Source organism: Rattus rattus, chromosome 3 (genome assembly GCF_011064425.1).
Source record: "Rattus rattus isolate New Zealand chromosome 3, Rrattus_CSIRO_v1, whole genome shotgun sequence".
In the NCBI taxonomy this organism is placed as follows: Eukaryota; Metazoa; Chordata; class Mammalia; order Rodentia; family Muridae; genus Rattus; species Rattus rattus.
Genome location: NC_046156.1, coordinates 61,172,018 through 61,185,632, shown reverse-complemented (window position 1 = coordinate 61,185,632; position 13,615 = coordinate 61,172,018). Strand labels below are relative to the sequence as shown.

At 43.9% G+C, this 13,615-nt stretch overlaps 1 protein-coding gene and 1 long non-coding RNA gene across 2 annotated transcripts in view; one reads left to right on the top strand and one right to left on the bottom strand.

Annotated features, from left to right (window-relative positions):
• Window positions 1-6,028: 6,028 nt before the first annotated feature.
• On the bottom strand, window positions 6,029-7,340 carry LOC116896525. Its single transcript, XR_004387342.1, has 2 exons — window positions 7,097-7,340; window positions 6,029-6,743 (listed from the first exon to the last, which is right to left on the bottom strand). It is a non-coding gene; the product is annotated as an uncharacterized LOC116896525 (long non-coding RNA).
• Otud7b (OTU deubiquitinase 7B) overlaps window positions 6,557-13,615 on the top strand; it is a 55,553-nt gene continuing 48,494 nt past the window's right edge. The window contains 2 exon segments of the mRNA XM_032897704.1: window positions 6,557-6,712; window positions 10,852-10,909. The gene's annotated coding sequence lies outside the window, so the exon portion shown is untranslated.

Here is a 13,615-nt window from a genome sequence, read left to right as displayed (position 1 = left end):
CCAACTGAAGAGAGGAGGAGACTGCAGGTGGCGGGCAGCCAAGGCAGTCCCTTGGTTTCTTTCGGGAACAAACACTTACAGTCAAAGGTTGTCCCTGTACACCCATCTGACAGGTCATGTCCCTGAGCACAGATGCAATGAAGGGCCTACACCAAGCAGAAAAGAATTGGGACTTCCAGCTCCTGGTTTGAAAGTTCCTTAGGAGAAGTGACTGACTCTTTGCCTGTCATACACAAGGTAGACATGGGAAATGGCCGCAAGGTTCAAATATACCGTATTGAGTTCCATTTTGCTGAGTACTTACTGTTCACACAGAAGGCCTAGGGTAAACTGGCCACGGCTTGATTCCACACCATCCATTGGCAGTAAAAGGGGAAGCTGTTACTCTTGTGTGACCTGGGGCCAGAGAAGTGGAGGAGGGGCATTCCTTGGGGTAGTGAGCCCGAAAGGGTAGGGCTGGCACTCCTGACTAGCACTTGGGACCTCCTCCCATCAGCCCCCATTATGCAGCTCAGTTTCCCTTCCTCTCACGCATGATAGTCACTACTTTCTCACCAAACTGTCCTTAGATCTGATGCTTTCTCCCTCGTCCTCCTATCTATGGAGCCTTCCCTAGCTTTTGGTTTTTAGTCCATTAGTATCTTCAGACCTCAGGATTTTACTCTTCTTAAACTAAGCAATTATACATTGTTAGAGGTGTTACCTAAGTAATAGTACTTTTCATGTTCAGATCCATATCATTTTTCTTCCCACCTAAGAAGCAGCTATGGGCATCTCCACAGATGGTCAACAGCATGAGAATTCCCATGATGCTCCAGAACATCCATCTGGAGAGCAACCATCAGCAGCACATCACCAAGAAAGCCTAATAAATGCCAACTAGATATAGTCCCCATGCAGAAAATAAGTATGTATTCATAATCTAGGAAAGCATTCTTAATGTACAGTAGCTTAACATTAGCAATTCATCGCCCTTTCTTTTTTAAAGGAGCTCAAGCAAGTACCCGGAAGCAGCAGCCAGAGCTTGATACCCCTGAATACGCTTGAATTTGGCTTGCTTCCCAGGGCTCACCCAGTCACGGGGCAGAGTGACTTAGTCATTCATTCCTGGGCCTCTCCTCATCGCCTTGGCTAATGTGTTAGCAGACTTAATTATTTGTTTCCTCCAAGTCTGGGGGTGTGTCACCTGCAAGGTGGAGATGGGGCTGACCCATCCGGTTGGCATTCCAATCAGGTAAGGCAGCCCTCAACTCTCCTCACAGCCTAAGGAACTGGCTTCTCTTCTTTATCAACCTGTTGGCCTCTTCTGGCCTGAAGAAACCATTCTAATATCCTTAGGGGATTTATCAGGACCTGAATAAGAACACACCCGACTCTGCCAAGGGCTCTTCAGTTAATGTCCTGTCACAGCTCATCCAGGGATTGTGCTCAGCGCTAATTGCTAGCTGATAAGTCTTATTGGCCATAAGGCAGTTTGATCTTGGGCCCACGCAGGGCAGAGATGTTCCTCTCTGGGATTTCCTAATGACTGATCCTAGGAAGTTTTACAAGTGCACAAAGGTGCTCTGGTGCTGCTCACCGGCAAACTCCTCTTTTGGTACATTCGTTCATCACTCATTATTTTTAAATCAATTAAATAGTTAACTATGAACAAAGACTTGTGGAAACAGACAATCTGAAGCAGTTGTCAAACTCTGACTGACTGGTGAAGACATTTATAGTTTGGAGCTTTAAAGGGAGTGATAGAGTTTATACCTTGAGCCCTATATAGAACACATCTCAGTAGGGGAGGAAGTTGAAAGTTATCACAGTGGTGTGTGCTGAGGTCATATCAAGCTGGCTCTTTCCCCAACCCCTTATTCAGTAAAATCACACCACAGTAGGACATTGTCGGTGCACACGTTAGTCGTGGAAATCAACAAGTGCCTTTTCCCCCTCTGGAGAGTGAGTTGTTAATGCTCACCAGCACACATGGGTGGAGAAGGAAGAAGAACACAGGGGTAGGGATGGAGATTAATAAAACTGCTGTGTCCTGAAGTTAAAACCAGACTGAGGTCAGCTGCATAGGAGCTTACAATGGAGACTAAGGGATTCTGCATTTCTTTAGAATACGAAAGAACTAAAGTCATCTTATCAGTTGAGATGCTTTAAGTTTTAAGTCATAGAAACTTAATTTAAATGGCCTAGGCAGTAAGTAAGATGTATTAGCTTATTTAACAAAAACTTCCAGAAGAGCCACACCAGGGTTGGTTAAATCAGTCATTTACTAAAGGCCCAGATTCTTTTAATTGCTTTTTTCTCTGCTACCTTTTGAGTATCAAGCCAGTCTTGCAATGAGCACAACAGTTCAAAAGACAATATTCAAATAGCAGGAAAAAAAAATACTTTCTTCATGTTTCTTTGTAAGAACACTCCCCACCCAATACCCCAAAAAAGCCTCCAGCAGATTTCTTTGCATTTCATATTGGTCAGAATTCAACTCCCTGTCTAAACAAAGACAAACAGAGGGTAATGGAGTTTCGTGATTGTCTGTTGGTGTTTGGCCAACAACTTCCCTTACCCGCTCACCAGGGCCAGCCTCCTCCCCTTACCCCCTCCCCAGAACCAGCCTCCTCTGAAGTTCAGAGTCATATGGAGAAGGATTACTGTTGAGTGCACCCAAGGCTTTCTTAGCAAAGAGGAAAGAGACAGACATGAGTTAAGAGTCCTGATCTGCTTTATGTTGCCATGACAAAAAGCAACTTGGAAAGGAAGATTTATTTTATCGCCCAATCTGGTGGAGACGAAGCCTCTTTTGACATTGCAGCTTCCCAGGGTCTGTCAAATTGACAACCAAGAATAGCTACGTGTGTTGGTGTCATTTTGGTAAGGAGGGATCGCTGGAGTACTGGAGTGTCAGTATCAGGAGGTATGATCTAGCAAGGATATATGAGCAGACTGCACTCTTGTAGCCTCCTTGGGAACCAGGTACACGGTGCATAGATATACATGTTGTTCAGGGAATACCTCATATATGTAAAACAATCCCTTAAAATTAAGACAAAATTCCCATTGTGACATACATGTGTCCACCACTTTAGAAAATTCTCTTATGACCCTTTAATTTTTCTTCTCCCTTAATAGGTGACCATGCCTTTTGTGTATTTTTGGCTGTTCTAGAATTTGAGTTTTATAGAAATGCCTTTTTTTCCTTGACAATTTGTGTGTGTGAGTGTGTGTGAGTGTGTGTGAGTGTGAGTGAGTGTGTGTGTGTGTGTGTGTGTGTGTGTGTGCCGGGTATCAAATCCAGGTCCTTGTGTAAGGGTTCTACAATTGAGCAAACATCAATAGTCAAAAGTTTTTGAAGGGCTAGAGAGATGGATCAGTGGGTAACAGCACTTGTTGTTCTTGCAGGAGACCCAGGTTCAGTTCTTAGCACTATGTGACTCTCAACCATCTGTAACTCCAGTTCCAGGGGATCCGACACTCTCCTTCTGGCCTCCATGGACAGTGCACACACATGGTACACATATATGCAGGGAGAATACTCAAATACATAAATTAAGATATGTCTTAAATAAAAAGGTAGCTTATTTATGTTTTTATAAGAATTCTGTGTGTGTGTGTGTGTGTGTGTGTATGTGTGTGTGTCTATTTTATTGTGGTCATTTGACAAGTTTTCATTGACTGGCTAATAAAAATGAGGTTGTTATGCACATTTATATATAAGCTTTTCATAGACATATTTTCCTTTCTAATGGATAAATACTGAGGAATAGAATTTCTGGGTTAGGGGATAGGAATGGCTTTAGCTTAGAAAAAGCCCTGAATATTTTTAAAATATATTATATGTATGTATATGTATATATATATATATATGTTTACAGATGGATTTATGGTCTTCAACCCCAAGAATTTTGAGTTAGTCTGATACTCCTAAGCATGTACAGTACATAGTTTTAAAGGTGTCCTAGAAACACTGCTCTAAATTATAGTCATAGTGGTAGAAAGGAAGTTATTTTAGTTTGGTTTTCTTTTCTACCACAAAAACATATAAATGCAAATAATTTCTCCTTTTTTCTTTCTGGTTAGTTGCAAAACAGCTTTCTCTGAATATTTCCCCTGCACCGTACCCATCGGCCTAGTGTTGAGTCTCCTTGGAACAGCGTTGGTAAAACGCAAGTTAAAGCTCCTGGAGCTTCTTGAAGCTTAGAATCACTAAGACAAGGAAACAAAAACAGTTGCCAGGGTGGAACAGTGAGTGGAGCGGCAGATGAGGGGCGTGGTCTGTGTACACTGCTGGGTACACACTTCCTTTGATGCTTGTCCATTCTTTCCTTACTATTCTATCTCGTAAGAAGACAAAAAGGCTCAGCTATACTCAGGTTGCTGTGACTGTTTACTAGCGGATGGTAGCTTTCCCAGCATTGGACACTGACAGTGTCTGCACACCGCAAGAGAAGTGGCTCCTAGTTTATAGGCAAAGAAACTGACAGCATAGGCATGGGAAGGGAGTCACTTAATGGATTAGGGACTGGCTGAGCTGGGATCAGAACCCAGGTGGCCTGGCTTCCAGCCCAGCTGACCACACTGCTACCCACACAGACAGAGCTGGCCAAAGACAAGTAGCCCATTGAGCAATTACACAAACAACAATGCCTGACGGATGGTCAGAGTAAGGAACAGGCACAGAGCAACTGCAACCCCATCACTTCCTGATCCCTAAATTTCCAGGCAGGCCTACAATGTACAGTCGCTTAAATGGCTTTGACCAGCAACCTAGCTCAGCTTTTGAATGTGGACCGCATTTTGTGGTCACTGCCACAAAAAACATCTGTCTATACCCAAGGTAGGGAGCACCTCTGAGTTCCATACCTGGTCCAAAGGAGTCTGTGAGAGTGTATAAGCATAGTTAATTGATGAGTGTGATCTTAGCCTGGAGGCCTTGGTGAAAACAGCTCTCAGTTTTGCATAGTTCTGTCTTCCCACCTCAGACTTAGCTAACAGGGTCTAGTATGATCTATGGAATTCAGTGAGATCAAATCCTATCCTCAAATTTGTCCCTAAATAGTAGCTATAACTAGTATTCCCTGACTCTTTTTTTTTTCTTTCTTTCTTTTTTTCGGAGCTGGGGACCGAACCCAGGGCCTTGCGCTTGCTAGGCAAGTGTTCTACTGCTGAGCTAAATCCCCAACCCCTCCCTGACTCTTTTAAACTCTGGCCAAATGGCTCTGCTTGTTAAGTTGTATTGTAAGTTCTGGTATGTTCTATGCCAGTACTGGTTGCTCTGCCTGGCTGAGGTATGTATACATGGCCTTAAGTTCAGCCCTAAACTCTCAACTTTAAACTTAAGGGTATTCTTCAAGAGATACGGCGGTCCGTGGGTTTCCTGTTTCAGGTGTCAGTTTCCTAGGTTGGATAATTCTGTGCTGTCCTTTCTCTTTAGAAACCAAAAGCCTCAGAGAATAGAGAGGAAAATGAAAAGCCAACTGTATTATGTGTTTTCACATAAACCCAGTGGACATAACCTTGATAACAAACACTGCCTTGAATGTGTGGACTGGGCACCATGATGTTAGGGGTCTGGATTCAAATTTAGGATTCATTTGGTTAGAGTATGGTATAGGCTGGGCCCACTTTGTGTTTGACTTGACGTGGTTCTTCTAGAAGCAGGCCATATTCTTTTACAAATATGAAAGTTGAGATGGCTTGTTCGTGTGCTCCTAGGCACAGCTCATAGGAACCTACATGACATATACGTTCCTTTTGCTTTATATAAACTACTCCAGTGAATTTTATTAATATTAAAATGTTAGGGTTGGGGATTTAGCTCAGTGGTAGAGCGCTTGCCTAGCAAGTGCAAGGCCCTGGGTTCAGTCCCCAGCTCCGAAAAAAAAAAAAAAAAAATGTTAGGTTGCTGATGCTTAGGGTTTATATCTTGTTGAGTTTTCTATTTCCAGTATTATGGAGTACAGTGCCTTTACATAGTAGAGCTTCGATAAGTACAGGCGTTGAATTATGCTGTAATGTTGTAAAAACACATTAACAATGAAAAGTACTAAAAAACTTTTACTGACTGTGGCAGGGATGTCACCAGGGAGTCATTGTTATGCAAGTAAATACAGAAAAGGGTAGGCTCACATCAAGAGTGAAAGAACAAGGGGAATGCATAACTGGGTGGGACTGGTTTGTAAGAAGCGATGTTCAATTCACTCTGGTTGGTCCAGGATTGCGTGGAGTAACTAGAATTTCAACCTTCTTCTCAAGTATTTTTATCCTTCTCGCCTTTCGAAAGCTACTCCGCTGGTCTCCATTTCTTCCCTTAGGGCTGGCGCCAACTGATGCGACCCCAAAGTCTTAACAGTCCATGCCGAGCTCCCAGCTCCCGCTCAAAAGTGCTTCAGCCTAGGGGATCAGGGATGCGAGCCAAGAACGCGCGGGGTCACGCGCCGGGCAAGCGCCAAACCGGCCACAGCCCCAAAGCGGTCCTGAGGGCGGGGCTGCTGCGGGGAGGGGCGGGGCGGGGCGGGACGGGGCGGGGCGGGGCTGGCCGCGCGGGGCGGGAGGAGGCCCGGGGGCGGCTAGGGTGTCACCGCCAACCCGCTCCGGCCGGAAACGGGCGCTTGTTTCCGGCCGGACGGCCAAAAGCCACCGATCCTGAACCAGCCGCTGGAGTCGGAGTGGCGACCCGGTGTGGAGCCGGCGGAAAGCCATTGGGAAGAGGCCAGCTCCGGTCAGTCCCGGCTTGGCTCCAGCTCCATCTCCTGTGGAGAGCAACAGCCGCGGTCGCAGTGTCCGCCTCCGCCTCCATCGTCGTCGGGGGAGGGGCCGCTCGGACCCCGGGGTCACTGCCGAGGAATGAGGCGAGGCGGCCGGGCCCCGCGCTCCGCCCCGGCCTAAAGCCTTGCCCTGAGAGTCGCGAGGGTAACGGAGCCCCCAGCCCTGACACCCTCCCCATTTTCCCCCGCCCCTCCCGCCTCTCCAGCGCCCCAAACTCTGCGTCGTCGAGCTCCACTGCCCCCTCTTTCTGACCAGACTTCACCTGAAGCCATCTCCCCTGAGTACCCGCTCTTCGCCTCGCCGCTCCCTGCTTGGTCCCCACCTTCCCCCTTCGCACCTATCTTTCACCTGCGTCCCGCGCTCCCAGCCCTAGCGGGCGGTTCTTGTCCTTTCCCGAGCTGTGCTGGGCAGTTTGGATGGTCCCCTCTTGTCAGATAGACTTTGGGAGAGGGATGGCGGAGTTTTAGGGAGGTCTAGATGCAGCCGCTGGCCCACCTCTACCCAGTAGGATAAAGTTCTTTTAAAGTCACTATAAAAGTAAAAAGAAAAGACAAGTTTGTTCTTAACGATAGCCAAAGCGAGGTGCGTCCAGTAATGGAGGAAGGGGGTGGGAGGGAGAGCACCGGGGGGAGAGGAGAGAGAGAGAGAGAGAGAGAGAGAGAGAGAGAGAGAGAGAGAGAGAGAGAGTGTCTGGTGAGACAGAGACTGACTCTGTGTGAGTGTAGGTGTAGAAATTCTAGAGCAGGCTTATGGACTTTAGAAAAAAAGAAAAGTTGCTCTGAGCCGATGGAAACTTTAGAAGCTGATGATGAGTAAGCTGGGGGCTGCGTGATCTCACTCTTCTCATAATTACTAGGTTAACGGTGTGGCTCCTGTCGAGATGGAATGGGATTTGTTTACTGGGCCGGCGTATTTTTAGCCTGTCGGCTCACAAGGACCAGCCCTCAGAGTCTGTCTCTGGTGATAGAGCTCTGGTGATAGAGTGTCTGTCTAACCTAGTGTCTTTTCTGGGCACAAAACACTTGTAAAAATAGGGAAATTGAGGGAATCGGACTGGTGAAATTTGATCTAAGAAGTTATCCGCTCTCCCCCCCCAAAAAAACTTCTTAGGGAATTTTCATGACTGCAAAGCCAGTCACTAACCCGACTTCGGCTTTTGCTTCCTTTGTCTTTTTGTGAATACTACATAGGATGTTTTACTTAAAAGCTGGTAATTTGTCGGTCTTGGCTTTTCCTACAATATACTTAGGTCTTTTAAGAGGCTGGATCCTTTTGTCTCTCAAAACCTGTTTGAGGTGGATAAGAAAAATAAGAAGTCTTGGTGGTAAGAAGACTCCAAAGGAGTAGCTAATTTCTATTTTAATTTTTTTCTATATTGCAGAGCTAAGAGGACATTTAGGAAATGTGTTTCTTAGCAAGTGAGATTCTGTTCCTGAGGGATGGAGAAGTCTGCCAGGGAGAATCAGACTTGTAGTTAAAAGTTGGCGGTACATAACTTACAAATGAACAAACACATTCTAGGTAAACAATGAGGCATTAATTACATTCTTTGCCCTCATTGTTTTTCAAGCAGGTCTTTTAAGTTTACTAACCTGCTGTGCTAGTCTATTGATATTTTGAGGGCTGAACAGAATGTAAAAGAAAAGAAATTGTTGTTCCTCGGTACAGGGCTGAATGGCAGTCTGTTCTAACTTTGTTAGTGAATTGGCATCTTCAGAGCACCTTCCTAATCCAGGCCGGTTTCTGTGTACTTAGAGATTGCACATGAACACAAATATTAGCTCATGCTCGGCATAATTGAGAAGGTAAATATGCTGAAAATACAGATTCTAAAACCAAAATAGATTTTTCTTTTTCGATTTTTCACTCTCGTTTTGGATTATCAGCACCTTTCTGCCAATCATTATCCATTAACGTGAATAATTTAGAACTGAATAGATGTCTTTTGGACATAACGCTTAAGTAGGAAGTAAAAATGGTAGGTAGTTTCCAAACTACTACTCATTTATTTATTTATTTTTAGTGCTCTGATTTGTCTTATCTGTTTCATTTAGCACCAGGGACTTTCTCTGTGGAGGAGAAAAAAAGCAAAACTTTGTCAAAGGAAAAAGGCTAGGGTGTTGTATAAGGCAGGATGACCAGCAGTGGATTCCAATGAGTTGAATAAGGCAAGGTGACCAATGATTGATGCTCAGTGTTAGATGTGCTGTGATGGAGTTATGTCACAGATTTGGAAATGTTCTTGAAGTAATAATTGTTTTATCTCTCTTTTCCTCCCCCATCTCCTTCTACCTATTAGTGGAAAATTGGATTTAAAAAAATCACACATATCCTCTTGGAGTCTTGACTGCTAATAGTTGCTTGAATCCATGTGAGTTGGCTGGTGCCAATTGTAGTTATGACATATGGGTAATTTCAGTATCTAACTTCCTTTTGTTGAATTGTGTATGTTATTCCACTGGGTGTGGATTGAAGAGTTTGAATAAACCTAAGAATGAGTGTAGAACAAGCAGCTTAGTATATCCGCTGCTCTTCTCAGTTCTTTGATGACTTTTTAGAAATTTGAGGTACATTGTATGTAGCCAAGTGAGTTATCGTGGAACAATTTAGTATCAAAAATAAATGTTCACTGTGTTATGGGGCCATTATAGTGCTTATTAAAGTTTCTGAGCTTCCAAGTCCCTCAAGTATTCTAACAGTGCTGGCTGAGATTATTGGAGACAGACAGAGAGACTCTGTGTGTGTGTGTCTGTCTGTCTGTCTGTCTAAGGAAGTGTTCTTACCACAAACACTTAACCCCACCAAAGGGAAAAATCTTGGCAAATGTGGTCTCAGAAATATATTTCCTTTGGAACCTAAGGACAGTGGAATAGCAGACTGGAATCTTAGTGCCTGATAAATTCGTACAATTAAAATGTGTGCAGGGCAGTTTTTTTTCATGACTTTCTGAATTCAATTGACTTTTTAAAAGATAATAAAAGAGAGAACTAAAAAAAAAAATTCTTGCTGAATAATGATTGAACACTCCCCTGGATAAAGCTCCCATGTCTGGGGAGACAGAAAGATGTAAAAATATGTCTTTCCCCTTGGAGTAGGGGATGAGGGATAGGGAAGCTGCACATGGGGCGTGGAGCAGGGCAGAGGATGACAGTGACATAAATGCAAAGAAGCTTTAGTGTTTAGACTATTTAAATGTAGGAAACTGTCTAAACAAAACCAAGTTTAATGTACTGTACTGGAGTATGTATGGGCTGGAGAAAACTTGAAGTACCAAGGAATTAATGAGATTACACAAAAAGTTTCTGAATTAGTATGTTTTGAAATGGACTTGGGAGGTTATGGGTTAGTCACATAAAAGTAGAGGCTGTGAAATTAGATGCACTTTGGTTCTTCTCTTTGCGTTGTGACTTTGTCCAGGTCACTTCTCTGCCATTACCTATAAGTATTTACATCAAAGTCAGTGAAAAATTGTTCTCTGTGTTAGCAGTAAGAGAAAAGACTTTCTGAGGGGCTGGGGATGTGCTTAACCTGCAGAAGTCCCTAAATCTGTTCCCAGCACTGAGCAAGTTGAATGTGATGATAGACATATGCAGTCCCTGCTCCTCGGACATAGAGGCAGGAGGGTCGGAATTCATTGCTAGTCTGGGATATGTGAAATCCAGTCTCAAAAGCCCAAACCAAAGCATTTCCAAATAAAGTATAGGATGTGTAATGTACAGTGACTGATGGTATGTATGAATGACTAAGTTATGTGTGAGAGTGACTGGAGAGAATGTGGGTTGTTCAAGCCATGGGGAGTAAGAGGGTGGAAGGGATTCAGAGGCCAGCCTGTTTGATGGGGATAGAAGGGTCAATAGAGTCATTGTAGGTCCTTGAACAAAGGGTGGATTTCATGAGAAATATTGAGGCCTTTGGTCCAGGACTCAGGGACAGGAGTCAGGCAGGAACCGGTACATTGTGACTCCTCTGCTTCTTTTCTGTACCATTCTGACCCAAAGAGATACAGTCTCCGTGGTAGACATAAGGTCCCGTACAGAAGCTTTTGTATTTGCATACCTTGCTGTCTGAGCTCTGCTTGTCCCTGTTTCATAGTGCACCAGCCTGTGGGAAAATCGCAAGACTATGGCGGGGTTCTACTCAAAAGCTCGTGGTAAGGATGATATGTTTCTGCTAATGTAGAGAGTACTGGCCTAAGAATTCAACACTCTATGAAGGAGTTTATTATTTCAAATGTATTATTTTTAAAGCCAGATTTACTACTTAGGATTATACTGATGTTAAATTTATGTCTCTGAGCCTGTATTACCTGGTAGCTGTGAAAAGACTGTAGGAATAATAACTTACAATTATTTTGCTTTAAATATTTGGCTTTAGAAATCCACAAAATTAATAGTCCATTTATGGGTAATTAAAACTAAACTATACTAAGTATCTTAATGTATGCTAATTTGAAAATCTGTGAAGGTTGAATGTGTCCTCTCGGGCTGTCTCCCTCATGCATAAGAACACTTGGTAGATGTCTATATTCTAGCTCGAATGAATCTTCATTCACAGTATCTGGGTGAATCTTACTGCATTATACTGCATCGTTAAACTTAGCTAGCTAGCTTGCCTGCTTCTGTCTGTCTGTCTGTTGTCTGTCTCTCTGAGACAAAATTTCTCTGGATTTACTTTGTAGACCAGACTGAGCTTAAACTCAAGAGATCCTCCTGCTTCTGCCTCTGCCTCTGGAGTGCTGGGACTAAAGGTGTGTGCACCACCAGCCTCTCATAAGATAGCTTTCTTAAGATCTTGGGTACTGAAAAATCTTCAGATATCCTAAAGGAAATTTTTTTGATAATAGGGAGGGGGAATGATAAGCCTCCACATGTAAACAGTAAACAAAAGCACACAGCTGTTCACTAGTGACCGTGCCACCCTTATCCCTGCCAGCCCCCACTTTCTTGTAGTCATTACAAAACTCTGATGTCGTGAGCACCATTTATAACTTACCTCCCGACAGGTGCTTATATTTCTGAGTTGGAAACCAGAGGCAGAAAAGACAGAATCTTATCATGTACAGCTAGACTGGGATCATTGTCAACTGTTTTGTTTAGTTATGTCTTATCCCTTAATTTCTTCTAAGAACTAGTTTTGGGTAAGAGGAATTAATTAAACTTGTTTTTATTTTCTGTGAGTTCAGTTCTATGTTAAGTGCTTGAAGGACGGGGGTTGGGGGGATGGCAGCTTTGTGCCCTTTAAGATTGTGGGTCCAGTTGCTAGTAAGAGAAATGGGATGGATATCTGCTGAGCCTCTGTTTACATGCCAGGCATGGTTTTTAAGTGGGAAACTTAAATTCTAATTTAATTTAATTGCACAGACCAGGCCTTATACTATGGATACTTTAGGAAAAGAGTACCCTGGTAATTATGAAAGGTACCACAGAGGGATTACAGAATTTCCAGTGCTTTTAAAGAGTGCATTAGGAAAGGCAGGCATACTGACACCTGCCTGTAATACCCAATCCTAGCACCTGAGAGGCTGGAGAGCAAAGACGGGCATTTCAGATCAACGTTAGTGGCATGGTGCAGCATCTTAAATGGCAGGTGCCAGTAATGAGAGCACAAACAAAGTCTTGGAAACAGGACAGTAGTCAAAATGTTTTAAAGACATTGACCAGGTTGACCTGAGTAGTGGTGACATTTACGTTGTCTGGGGTTGTGTTTATGGGAAAAGGGCAGTCTTTAAAAGGTAGACTAATAAATTTGTGTTAAAAGGTGGAAAACAGGGTCTAGGGAACCCATGAAGGGTTTTATTAGAATGGTGACATGCAAGCTGGCTTGTTGTTGCAAGGGAAAAGAGATGGCTATCTGGAATCTGTGACGTGAGGAGGCCTGAGAAGAGTCTTGAGGTAGAACACAGAGAAGAGTGGAAATGAGATAGTGAGGGTCGCTGACACTAGCGAGGACTGGGTGTGGACATGGTGATGAGTCAGACAGGACCAACCATGTCAGCCCTGTGCTGTAGGAGACATTGACTCACCCAGACATATGAAGATTTCCTTATTTTTAAATTTTTAAAAAATTTCATATGTATGTGGAAGTGCCTGCATATATGTCTGTGTACCACACACATGTATCTCCTGGCCAGGTTATGGCACCAAATTCCCTAAAACTAGTTACAGGTGGTTGTAAGCCATCTGATGTGGGTCCTGGGACTTGAACCTTGGTCCTCTGAAAGAGCAGCAAATGCTCTTAAATGCTTACCCACCCATATCTGCAGCCTTAGATTTCCTTATTTTCTTCTTTCTTCTTTCCTGTTTATGTGGTTCTGTTTTCTTTTTCTTGGATATTTTATATATTTACATTTCAAGTGTTATCCCCTTTCCCCTTTCTCCCATACTCACTCCCTGTTCCCTTGCTTCTATGAGGATGCTCCCACTTGCACCCACCTACTCACACCTTAACGCCCTGGCATTCCCCTACATTGTGGAAACAAGCCTTCACAGGACCAAGGGCTTTTCCTCCTATTGATGCTGAACAAGGCCATCCTCTGCCACATATGTGGCTGGAACCATGGGTCCCTCCATGTGTACTCATTGGTTAGTGGTTTAGTCTCTGGGAGCTCTGGTGGGGTTTGGTTGGTTGATATTGTTGTTCTTCCTATGGAGTTGCAAACCCCTTCAGCTCCTTCAATCTTTTCTCTAACTCCTCCATTGGGGTCTCCGTGCTCAGTCCAATGGTTAGCTGCAAGCATCCTCATCTGTATCAGTAGGGCTCTGGCAGAGCCTCTCAGGTTCCGTCTAGTGTCTTTTGGGTGTCTCCCATCTTACAGACTCTGTCCTAGGCACTAAAGAGATGGAAACAGGTCAGAAAA